At 42.9% G+C, this 12,564-nt stretch overlaps 1 protein-coding gene across 1 annotated transcript in view; it reads left to right on the top strand.

Annotated features, from left to right (window-relative positions):
* LOC307176339 (uncharacterized protein) overlaps nt 1-12,564 on the top strand; it is an 86,083-nt gene that overhangs the window by 28,662 nt on the left and 44,857 nt on the right. The window contains exons 3-4 of the transcript XR_013824719.1: nt 1,638-1,833; nt 5,189-5,258. The gene's annotated coding sequence lies outside the window, so the exon portion shown is untranslated. The remainder of the gene's footprint in view (nt 1-1,637; nt 1,834-5,188; nt 5,259-12,564) is intronic.

The following is a 12,564-nucleotide window of genomic DNA, read 5'->3' as shown; positions in this document are numbered from 1 at the left end:
TTTTTGTGATCTTTCCCAGGGCAGCTACCTTTGATACTTCATCCAGGATGGCATGGGGCTCACGCTTGTCTGCCTAGGGTTCACGTTGAGTTCTTTGTTGCTGCCTGTGTAGCTCTGGGCAGACGATTCAACCTCTGAGTTCTGACCTGTCCACCTGTTTAATAGGGCTCCGTGCCTCTTAGGATAGTGTGAGGGATGAGCAAGGTTGACGTGACGCTGCACGTTCAGTGTGTAGGACAGTGCTCGGCACAGGGTGAAAGCCCTCGTGTCCCGGGGAACCCATGTCTAGTGGAGCAGCCCCATCTGGCTTGTTTAAGCACTGAGGCTTCGGAGTGTGACATCCCATCGTTTCCTTATTGCATGACTTGGGCATGTTAGTTAACCTCTGCCTCTTTTTCTCATCTTAAAATGGACATCAGAATTTGACTGACTTCATGGGGTGAGAAATGAATATAAAGTATTCATCACAGACCCTACTATATAGTAGGAGCTTGATAAATGGTGATTATTATAATTGTAGGGAAAAAAATGCCGGCTGTTATAATGACAGAAATTACCCAGTATAGTGAAGGAGGAGCAACTATTAAAAATGAATGCCAGTTCTTTCTTAGGACTTACAGTTTTTGTGTGTGTGTAGTTTTTATTTTAACATTTCTTCATCAGAGCAGGAAATAGCTAGTTATTTGCTGGGTTTGTTGTCATCCTTGTTGGTGCTGTACTGGTGAGACCCTAGGTGCTACCTAGGGTTGCCTGTAGTTTCAAGGAAGAGTCTTGGCTTCCTTTTAGCCATTTGACCTGAGGAAATCTGTCTCATTTCCTAAGTCTGCAATATTTCTACCTGAAAGTATCAGTGAAGAGCTGACGTGAGGTTCTTGGGTCAATGCAGACACCAGTGCAGTGTAGCTTGGTACCCAGGATCTCCTTAGATGTGCGTACAGGCTAAAGCGAGTGCAAAGAGGGCAGCAGTTGTAACCCAGGTGTAACCGGGGCCTCGCTTCCTAAGCATCTCGTGTGGATGAGGAGTGGCTGTTTGGTGACTGCCGGCGGCTGCGGCCGCTACGGGGCAGGACCTGTTCCTCCCGCCACTGCAGCCTGGCCTGCTCAAAGCACCTCGGAAACCGTTTGCATTTGTGACAATCCTACCTTCGGCTCCAAAACCTTTCACTGTTCTCTCTGATAGGGTACTTTTTTTTCCAGAAACAGTTCAAAAACTTTTCTGTCTCTTTCATTTGTCATTCTTACATCTCATTTGAAAATGTGTTTTAATTGCACTTTTCTTTTGTTAATTTATATTGTAGTCGTTCTGTCTAAAACTGTAAGCCAGGTGGGCAGATTCATGAAAAAACTGCAAATTCCAGCATGTACCCGTGTTGTGTTGAGGACAAGTGAAAGATTGCTAGGCACGTCAGATGGTTAACGCTCTAATTTAATTTACTTCAAGCAGTTGAGCTTCAGCTGACCAGAGCCCTGCTGTGAGGAGACAAGCACAAATCAATGCCCGGGAGTTGTAGCAGCTTGGAGCCTCCCTGTCCCACCCCAGCCCTCCCCGCTCAGGGTTGGTGTCCTTGGGCTCCAGGTGACAAAAGATACTGTCAGCCTGATGTTGCATCTGATGTGCTACTTTTTCCCCATAGCAGAAATCAGACCTTCCCAAAGCCGTGAGACTCCCCTGTCGGAAGATGAATGGAAGGTGTTAGTGTGACGGGAAACACAGGGACTCGAGCCAGTGTCCCACTCTGGGTGTATGGAGACCGGGGTGTCGCTGGACCAATCCCTCTCAGCAAGGACAGCCCAGAGCAGCTGTTCCTTCCCAGACAGGAAGATACGTTTCAGGTGGGCAGCATTGACCATCCTGTTGGTTTTATGAACATTTCAAAGGAATTTCTATAACACAGAGGGTGTGATTGTGTGTGTGTCCTATATAAAGTAAATCTCCGGTCCATTAGAATCCCTGTGAATGATGCTAATGCCTATTGTAATTATCAAAGGAAGCATTTTTTCCCCTACATATCTTATATTAGCCAAGTTGTAGAAGAAAATTGCTTTCTTTAAAAACAGCTCATGTTAAGCCATTGGTTTGAAACTCTCCCCATAAACCATCAACCTCAACTCAAATTTTAGCCAGATTATTAGCCATTTAGAGATTGTTCTGATGATGAAAACCCTTCTTTTATATGCTTGCATATACTCTTAGATGTTGCTCTGCTGACCTGTGTGGGTGTGAAATCATTTTCTTGACATCTTCAGAGGCTATTTTTTGAGGTTCTGCCAACGCTCGTTTGAATATCTCTCTCCTTAGCATCAGAGAACACTGAGCTGCATTGTTTTGAGAATTTTGAGAATCGCTGGGTGCTTCCCCCAGTTCCTCAGGGCTTTGGACAGTTACATTCCACTTCGCTGATTCACCGCACTCCCACAGGGTGAAAGCTAAACAGGTCTGTGGTGCACTGTTCAAGGGCAGGTTTTCTCCCTGGGGAATGTTCCTTTGTGTCCTAAGACTAGACAGAGAATAGGGAATGATTGGAGCCAACTCAAGTCACCAGGAAGCCAAGGCTGCTTAGGCTGTAGTACATGGCCATCACTAATACTTACGTAGTTTATAGATTTTCAGACCTGAACCTGGCATTCTTCTTTTGCAACCATTAGGTTTTCAGTCAAGACTGCAGTCATGAAGGAGCACTTTGGACCAGTTCACAGGCAGTCATACCTTATACAACACGTGCATTTCAAAAGATTATTTGCAGATGATTGTTTAGAATTCAATATGCATGTGTTATGGCTAGATCCCTGGGCAACCCCACAAAAGTCTATTACCGAGAGTATACTTTGTGGTGTATGTATTTAATGTGTCGGTAAATCCTGTCAAGGTTTTCCTGGGAAGGTTCACCCAGGGTCCTGTCTTGGAGTGGATGGCGTGGATTCTCAGTCTTGATTACACATTGGAATCACCTGGGGAGCTTTAAAAACCACCAAAGCCTCCTTGTTTTACCTCCAGACATTCCAATTCTAGGGTGCAGCCTGGGCGCTGAGGTGTTTAGAAGCTTCCCAGATGACTGTAAAGTGCAGCCAAGGCTGAGAATCCCAGTTGCAGCATTCGACTGCAGATCAGGTGAGCTGGATCAGAGCCCTAGCTTTCTGTGTATTCACTGTGTGACCTTGAATGTGTCCCTTATTTTCTCCAGGCCAGGATTATATTTACATATAGAATGGAGGAAATGATAATCTGTTTTTTCCCTAAATTCCAAGGTAGTCTGATGACAAAAAGAGACAATGTATATACATTAAAAAAATCCTATGGACATATAGAGAATGTAGTAAATTGGTTAAGAACAGAGGTCTTGGAGGTATAGAGACCAGTTTCGAATCCAGATGGGACACTCATTAGTTCTGTGTGACCTTGAGCAGATTGCTTATTCTCACTAATCTTGGATTTCCTTCCTAGTAAAGAGGGGGAGGTGGGTAATAATTCTACTTATTTAAAAGGCTCGTGAGGTTTAAAGACTGTCTGGGAATGTGTGTGATGGGCAGTGCCCCTGGGAGGTGGGTATCGATTACAGTTGCCGAGGACTCTCTCCTGGCCAGTGGCACCAGCATATGTTCCTATTGGCTGTGAAGTGAGAGCAGGACTTACCCAGCTCTAAGCTACTACCTCAACTGCAGAGGTTAGGGATGGGTACAAAAGTCCCCTGGAGTTTAGGGCCTTGTGGACCCTCGGCCAGCAGCATGGGCATCACCTGGGAGCTTGTGAGACATCCAGGCTCTTGGGTCCCACACCAGACAGACTGAATCAAAATCTGCATTTTAACAGGATCCCCAGGTAATCTGTGTAGACACTAATGGTTTTCTGCATCCCTTACTTTCTTTTAATATTTTTTATTGAAGTATAGTTGATTTACAATATTGTGTTAGTTTCAGGTGTACAGCATAGTAATTCAGTATTTTTGCAGATTATACTCCATTATAGGTCATTATAAGATGATGGGTATAATTCCCTGTTCTATGCAACATATCCTTGTTGATTATGTACTTTCTATATGGTAGTGTGTATCTGTTAATCCCTTACCACTAATCTGTCCCTCCTCCTTCCCTCTCCCTTTGGTAACCACTTCTTTGTTTTCTGTCTGTGAGTCTGCTCCTGTCTTGCATATATATTCATTTGTATTATGTTTTAGATTCCACATATAAGTGATATTGTATGGTATTTGTCTTTCTCTGTATGACTTATTTCACTTATTTAAGTTATTAAATAATAAGGTGGTGTATTGCCCTTTTGAATCCTCACAGTCCAATGGCCTAGACATATCTTACTATAGTGAAAATGTCTGCTTATAAATCTCCCTCCCTCACTAGACTAGAAATTTCTGAGTTAGGAACTATGCCATCACCTTCATCTTTGTATACCTGTGGCCTTGCACATTTCCTACATTATATGTTAAATAAACATTAATTTAGTTGAACTGAAAATTGTGTGCAACAGACATTATGTCCATTCAACCCATAAAGAAACTGAGGACCAGAGATGTAAAACAACCTATTTTACCCAGATCACAGCGTCCAAGATACCAACGGAGCCCAAAGTGATTCCAAAGCCAGTTCTCCACAATGCCACCTGGATAACAGATAGTCTTGGGTCATGTCAGACACTAAGCAGGTGCACATGCTGTGTGTGCAAGTTTGTTTCTCTTCCTTGAGCTTTAAACATCTATGTCTTAGCCTATGAGTCTAACTGAGAGGATTTTCAGAGTAGAAGGAAGTTCTAGACTCACTGGTACTTTTTCTTAAGCTTGTAGAAATAGCTATATTTAACTTTGATGAAAATTGGGTTTTTTTTCTTCTTAAAATAAGAGCCCATCTTTCTGTCATTGGAACTGAGCTCAGAAGACGTTGGCTTCCAGTGAGACTGCGGTAGTCAGAGGACTGAGCATATGCATGCTCTTATCCTGTTCTTTCAGCTGACTCCTTCTGCATATTTTTTTTGTCAAGCCTCATGATATTTCTGTCTCATATTCTGTGTCTGTGGTGCCCACTGATAGCTTCTCGGGAGGGCTTAATCTGTAGACTCTGAAAGGGTCCCTGAGAGCTATTCAGCTACGAGGAACAAAGAATGCATTTCGTTAAGAAGAGAAAGAATTTTTTAACGTGCTTAACTTAAAACAGTCTTCTCATTTTTTCTTTGCATTTCATTCAGGTTGAAATAAGAAGCGTTGGTAAGATATATAAGGATAGGACATGATGGAACCGAGTGGAGCTTACAGAGGGTAATGTTTTTTCTTTTGTGCTTCGTAGTTATTCCATTATGAAAAGAAATAAGCAGGATTATTAAAGCAATGAGAAAGATAACATATTTCTCTAGTTGTGCAAAATGTGAACAAAATTTTGTAGATATTACACTTCAGATACATATGGTTCATCTTCGAGAGTTTTTTAAAAGTAGCATTTTAATTGTATTTGCAAAGGCAATGTGCGTTCATGGGAGATCTGAAGAATACAGTGAAGTATAAGAATGAAAGTAAGTAGTTATTCATTGATCATCAGGTGACCACTGGAGTGGTTCTTTTTCTTCAAATCCTTTTCCTATGAGTCTCTCTCACGAACTCTGTCTCCCTAAACACACAGACACACACACACACACACACACACACACACCCCAAACATGTAAATGTTATATGTATGGAAGAACATATATTGTCTATGTACACTTACACATATCTTGCCCTTTTATGAAATGGAATCATGCTATGTGTGCACTTTGGAATCCTACCTCAACAGTAACAGTAATAGCAATACCGATAATCATAAGTGTTTGCTGAGTTCTTAGCATATACCAGCTGCCTTACAAATACTATCATATTTCTGTTGCCTAACAGCTACTCTTTGATTTAGGTGCCATTGATATTCCTATTTTATAGATAAGAAAACTGAGGCTCAATAAAGTTAACTAATTTGAAATAAAGTAATTTGAACCAAAGTCACTTAAAAATGGTTTTACTGTATTTTGGGCTCTGGGGACTGAGCTCTTAAGCACCATCATGGGCCTCAAGTTTGTTTTCAGAAATAGAGAGCAGTTAAATTCTGAGAAGCCATGAGATTTCTGTATGGAAGCAGTAATTATTGTAGGGTCAGATAACATGGTTTGAATCATAGAACATCTCTGCTTTCTAGCTTTAAATGCCGAGTCTGTCACTGATTCCTTTACAGGAATGTTATATGTTATTTAAAATTTTTTAAGGTTTAAAACTTTGAAAACCACTGACAGAATCTAGAAAATTTATCATTTTTCCATTTAAAAGTTTCTTGGCCTTATCCGTGATTTTTAACCTTGTGTGTTTGGTCATATAATGAAAGTAAATGAGAAAATGTTAAATTTGCTGAAATGTTTATTGTAGCATTTCTTAGCACATAACTAATACTATAATGAAAACTGGCATTCTTACCATATAGGAGCAGGTAAATATGTTCCAGTGAGTTAGGCAAGAAGTATTTTCCGAGCACCTAATATATGACTTGCGTTGTGCTAAGTGCTGGTGAGAACGGGAGAAAACCATATGGAGGCTTTAACGTTTTTCTAGTCAGAAGCTTTGCATGGTTTCAAAGCAGAGACAAAAAGTGACCTTTTAAGGAGAAGATGCGAAACCCATAGAACCTGCAAAATTTAGCAAAATTACCAATTCTGTACTTGTGAATTACTGGGAAAGACAAGTCAGAACATCTCAGAAAAGACCTGCCCGTTTGTCAAGTTGGCCTGTAGTTGCTAGCATGACTTGTGCTTTCTCTGGGGCCCTGGAATGAGAAGGGTGTTCAGGGTTACAGCAACATCACTGTGCAGTGATCCTCCAGCTGGAGGGGAAAGCATCCCTGGGCAGGGGGCAGGGGCGCTGAGGGGAGGCAGGACTCCAACCCTGGCCAGGCCTCTGCACGCACAAGAGGCTCCCAGTAAATAGTTCCGTGGTGAAACACTGAGTTTTCATTCCTCTCTTGGAGATCTGCAATGCATGTTGATATGGCTAAGGCTCTGAGATGCCCTGGAGTAAAAAAAATCTCACAGCATTGCCAAACTAAATGCACCATCAGACCATATTTTGCAGGTAGAATCTATTAACATCCCTTGAAATGAATATAGAGTATCATGCATTACTATAGAGGTTTGAGGTATTTGGGGGCCAATCGAGGAAAAACACATGACCACAAGAACAGCAGCAGTAGCACACCCGAGCTTCTTGTGTGAGGCCTCGCCAGGTTTGCACATGGGTGTGTCCCTCATAGCAGGAGTCTGTTCCTCCTCAGAAAGGGCAGAGGGCACAGGAGCTCCCGGGGAGAGGAAGATCTGGGGAGGGGGGTTTATACGTCTAGATGACGTCTCTCAGCAGCACAGTGGGGCGTCTCTGTGTCCCCGAGCTCCAAAGGACAGCAGATAGGGGCCTTATAACTGCAAGGCCCTATTTTCTCAAGGTAGGAGCTGTTGGGTGAGGTTTTTGTGGGGTATGCAAAGCAGGCAGACTGTAAATTGCTACAGATTTGCTTGTTGGAGCTATTTTTTTTTTTTTTTATTGTGGAGAAAATCATTTGGGCTGTTTTGAAGTTATAAAAGTTGAGTTTGCTGCCAGTGGGTTTTTGAGCTAATGGGTCTCTGTCTGCAGTGAAGAAATAATCAACCTATGGGCCAGTATACAGAGGTTACCTTTGACTCATTTATATAACAATTCCACACTGGGAAATGTGACAAGTTTATGTGAATCCAATCATAGTTAATAATATGTAGGGGTTTATAATTTATATGATTTGGAAAATGACTAGCTAATGTCTAATCCACTCTTTTGAGCTCTCCAGGCCTGTGGAGAGCTCTAGGAGAGGTGATCAAAATAATCCTAAGGGACCATCTTTAACCTGGAAACAGCGCGGTGAATTATTGGGTTGCGATGGTATATCCAAGAGAAAATGATGGACTCACCACATGTCTGGCTTAGCCATTGCAGTGAAAAAAAATTAGATTCAACCATGGTTTCTGCTTTCAGTCTGCATGGAGAAAGAAGATCCAGTAGCAAGCATGCACAGAGTAGGGGCAGTTAAATGCTGAATTGTATGTTCAGGCCCTAGTCGCAGTAGGTTTCCAGTAAGAGGTACCCGTGTACCCTGGAGGAACTGGGAAGGTTTGTGGACAAGGAGGTGTGAACAAGGGCAGAGCAGGGAGACGTGGGGAGAGGAAGGCTGCTCGGAGACGGCCTGCTTCAGTTATCAGTGCTGCACATGCGTTACCATGAAATATTACACAATTACAAGCGTAAAATGACTTGTCCCCCCACGAGGGAAAGTGAAGCTGAAGTAGTTTCCTCATGTTTGAACGGTGCTTTAATAGCCTAGAGTTTGTCAGACACAATTTGCTTGAGCTTGTTTAGGTAGAGTCAGTGGATAAATGCATTGACTTAGGGACCTTCCATCACCACATCTTGCATTCCTAGAAAGGAATCTGTCTGTGACCAACATCTTCTGTTGATAATTACCCTCCAGCCATTATATCCTTTCTCAGTATTTCACAACTGCACGGGAAGTTCATGTCTGTGCAATAGCAAGCTCTAGTCATCTCTATGCCTTGCCCAGAGGAGCAATGCAGTGATGTTTACATCTTCTACATGCTTTTCTTAATCAATATTTCCCTTTTCTTCCAGGACACCACCCCCCCACCGCGGCTTTTTTTTTTTTTTAACTAGGACTAGCATAGTCCTACTTAAATTAGCTCTACATTTTAGGACAGAGCAGGACCAAGATAATTTCCCTTTTATATTTCAATATGCCTGGGTGGGAGGAAGAGAGCAACAGATCTCTCTGTTCTGGACTTCGTTGCTCAAGTTAATAGTAACGCAGCCGCATAAAGGCGTGTATAATTGCACTCACACTCCAGGTACTCCAACAGGTTGTGCTGGAGCCCCCATGATGTAGAAGGGGTTCTACCAGGAGTTCAAGCGTGCCAGCATGACTAAGACGCAGCTCTTGTCTTCGATGAGTTCATTCCACAGTTAATCCGACTATAAACCAGGTTGTGGTTTAGTTCTCCTCAGAGTTTTAATTTTAATAGTCATATATCCAAGGCAATGCCTATCTCACTACATCTTTCTTCCAGAAGATTCATTGAAGGAGCTAATTGATTTCTGCCATTCTCTCAAGTTCTGAGCAGAAATGGTGGGTAACCTGACTGAGGTGTTATAACCTCAGTGTTGAATTCTGATGTGTTAATTCAGGCCTTGTAAGTAGTACTTTGTGGCTGTTCCAGTGAGCTATTTTTGGGACATGTATGTACTCGGTTGAAATTTCTTAAAGTAATCCAGGAATTTTAGGTTTCTGAGAAAGCAGGAGTGAGTTTTCATGGTAATATTTTCTTGTAAAACGACTAATTTTTGCTGCTGTAAATCAGCAGGGGGAGCTCAGCAGATGAACTTTAGTTTCTACTGAAGCCACTCCTAAAATTCTCTCTATTCATTCAGAAAATTAAAACAAATGCTGAAGACTTCATATTATAAAGACACTGCTCTTCCTTAAGCATTTTATTTAGTTGTTTGTCTTAAAGGGGAAATGAATGTATGTTTCCATGAAAAAATACTTTTGGAAACTCACCCTTTTATTCCTCACACCCATCCCAACAGAAGATGGCTTTGAACCTTAATATCTCTGTATTTTTTTTCTCAGCCATACTGACTTTTTGTAATGCTCACATCTGGCAACTTTGTCTCAGAGCTAAAGCAACAGTCAGGGCTTCTGGTTTTTTCAGTAGAGAAGTATACTGAGGATGCTGTGGTCTGAGAGCCAAAAGGAAATACTGTTTCCAAAAACAGAACGGTGGGTTCTATATAGATCAAAGGCTACCTTTTGTGGACTCAGAAAATCTATAAAGTCTGCCATTATTAGGATATGTGCTGTGAGGGTTTTTCCCCCATTGATAACGATGAACTGTTTACAGCCAACAGTTTCTTGTGATGAGCAACGAGAACACTTACCGGACATTACTGTTTGGGGGAACCAGTGCTTCTGACACGTGTTTGTTGGAATTATTCCTAGTATCCCAAGTTGAAATGGGTGAAAACATGCTCTTTTGCTTAGCATTTAGATTTTCAGGAGGGAATACCTGCCCCATTTCGTGACACTCTGGCAGTGTGGGGTCTAGTGGTAGATTTTTATGTCATTCAAAGTTTGAGAGTTTTCCTTGATCATAATTTAGGTACCTCTTTGGAGGTCTCACTTGCTATTTCAGTCACAGTAATAACACATTAATACAGTTGTGCTAGCTAGCTTCCAAAATACTGATATAAATTATTAATCCAAGTCACTGAATTGATTCCAGGTAACCGATAGCTTGGAGCCCAAATAAAATGGCTCTAACTGAACACTGTCATATAGTAATTAACTTTGAATATTGAACAAAGGAGAGGGGCAGTCCAAGATGGTGGCACAGGAAGATCCTAAACTCATCTCCTCTCACAGACACACCACATCTCCAGCTGCATTTCAGAGGAACAATCCCCTCTGAAAAAACCCTGAAAACTAGCTGAACTGCTCCTCCACAACAAAGGATAAAAGGGCACATCAGGCCGGATAGGAGAGGCAGAGATGCAGGTAGCCAACAACCCTACGCCCAGCGTGGCATCCCTCGATAGGGATGGACTCACAAGTCCGGAGCTTCTCCCAGAGGACCTTCTCCTAGACCTGCACGGGAGAGACGAGCCCCCAAGACATCTGGCTTAGGAAACAAACGGGGCTGGTTCTCCTTTCAAAGGGCTTACATGTGATCTCTTTTGCCCAGGACCCAGCACAAAAGCAGCAGTTTGAAAAGCACCTGGGCTATATGTGAGGGGGATTCATTTGCTAATCTTAAAGCATCTACTGGAGGGGCAGGGGACGACTGGGACTCTCCAGGGACAATGGTGCTGATGGACACGGTTTTTGAACTCTCCCTCTACCCTGCTGGCATAGGCGGGAGAGTGCAGACATGGCACCTTCCTGAGCCCTGCTGAGGCCTGCAGGGGCAAGTGGCCATGGCACTGTCCTGCTGCCACGAAGAAGCAGGCAGACACTCTTACCACTCGCGGTTGGGGCTGGTGAACACACACACACACACACACACACACACACATATCACAGCATCCTCCTGATTCTTTGCTAAAGTGGATGGGCACCCACAGACTAGGTATTTTCCTGCTGCCTTGCTGAAGCCGGGAGTGTATCCCTCCCCCCGTGCTCTCCAGCTGCCTTGCTGGGGCTGGCAGGTACATGCATTCCACATGGAGGACAGCCCTTGATTACCTGGCCCTGGCGGCCAAGGGTGTTGCATTCCTGCACTCCACAGGATTGTAACAACTGGAAAGACGGTTCTTGGGAGGCTCCACTCCCAGGGCACTGCCCAGACAGCAGACTGAAACAGCCCCCCAACTCTTCCTGTGAAAGAGGCCTGTTTACTGGTTCAGGAGCTTCAGCCTGAGGGACAGGCTTCAGGTCTGTGCACATCCAGAGGCTGCAGACGTGCTCTCAGGGAGCATAAGCAGGGAGACACCATCCTTGCTAAGTCCTTAGGCCTCACTACACTGTGACAAAACCTCCCAGAAAGGAGCTTGTACACTCAGCCACGGGATACTTCATGCTCTCCTGGTCTGGAGGCCAGCAGGAGTTATGATTGTGACCCAATAGGACTAAATATATTTGCATACTTTAAAAGCTGCTGCCTCAGGGTTTGGCTTCCAATCACCTAAAACTAGGTGCTAAATGAGATCACTCCACCTGGAACACTGACACGTCTTGGCATACCCTCAACAACAGGGACCATGAATAAACCAGGCTACTTAGACAATCACACAGGTTTGAGAGACAACCAAGAGCTAGTGCAAGCTCGAACAATAAGGTCCATCACCTACACAAGGCCACTCCTTCAAGACTGGAAAGGTGGCTCTTTCACCTAATACATAGACAAAAACACAGAGAATCAGGCAAAATGAGGAAACGAATATGTTCTAAATGAAAGAACAAGATAAAAACTCAGAAGAAGACCTTAATGAAATGGAGATCAGTAACCTACCTAATAAAAAATTCAAAGTAATTGTCAAAAACATGCTCACTGACCTTGGAAAAAGAATTGATGAACATGGTGAGAACTTCAATAAAGAAACAGAAAACATAAAGCATCGAACAGAAGTCACAGCGCTTAAGGATACAATAATTGAACTAAAAAAATGCATTAAAGGGGTTCAACAGCAGGTTGGATGAGGTAAAAAAATGAATCAGTGAGTTGGCAGACAAAGCAATGAAACTCACTCAAACAGAGAGGCAAAAAGAAAAAAGAATTTTAAGAAGTGAAGATAGCTGGATGTATGGGACAACATCAAGCAGGATAGCATTAACATTATAGGGGTCCCAGAAGAAGAGGGAAAAAGGGACAGAATACTTATTTGAAGAAATAGTGGTTGAAAACTACTCTAACCTGGGGAAGGAAACAGACATTCAGGTCCGGGAAGACCGAGAGTTCCAAATAAGATGAACCCAAAGAGATCCACACCAAGATACACTATAATTAAAATGTCAAAAGTT

Source organism: Stenella coeruleoalba (assembly GCF_951394435.1).
Source record: "Stenella coeruleoalba genome assembly, chromosome: 17".
Taxonomy (NCBI): Eukaryota; Metazoa; Chordata; class Mammalia; order Artiodactyla; family Delphinidae; genus Stenella; species Stenella coeruleoalba.
The sequence above is the reverse complement of the archived record's forward strand: the minus strand, read 5'-3'. Positions and strand labels throughout refer to the sequence as shown.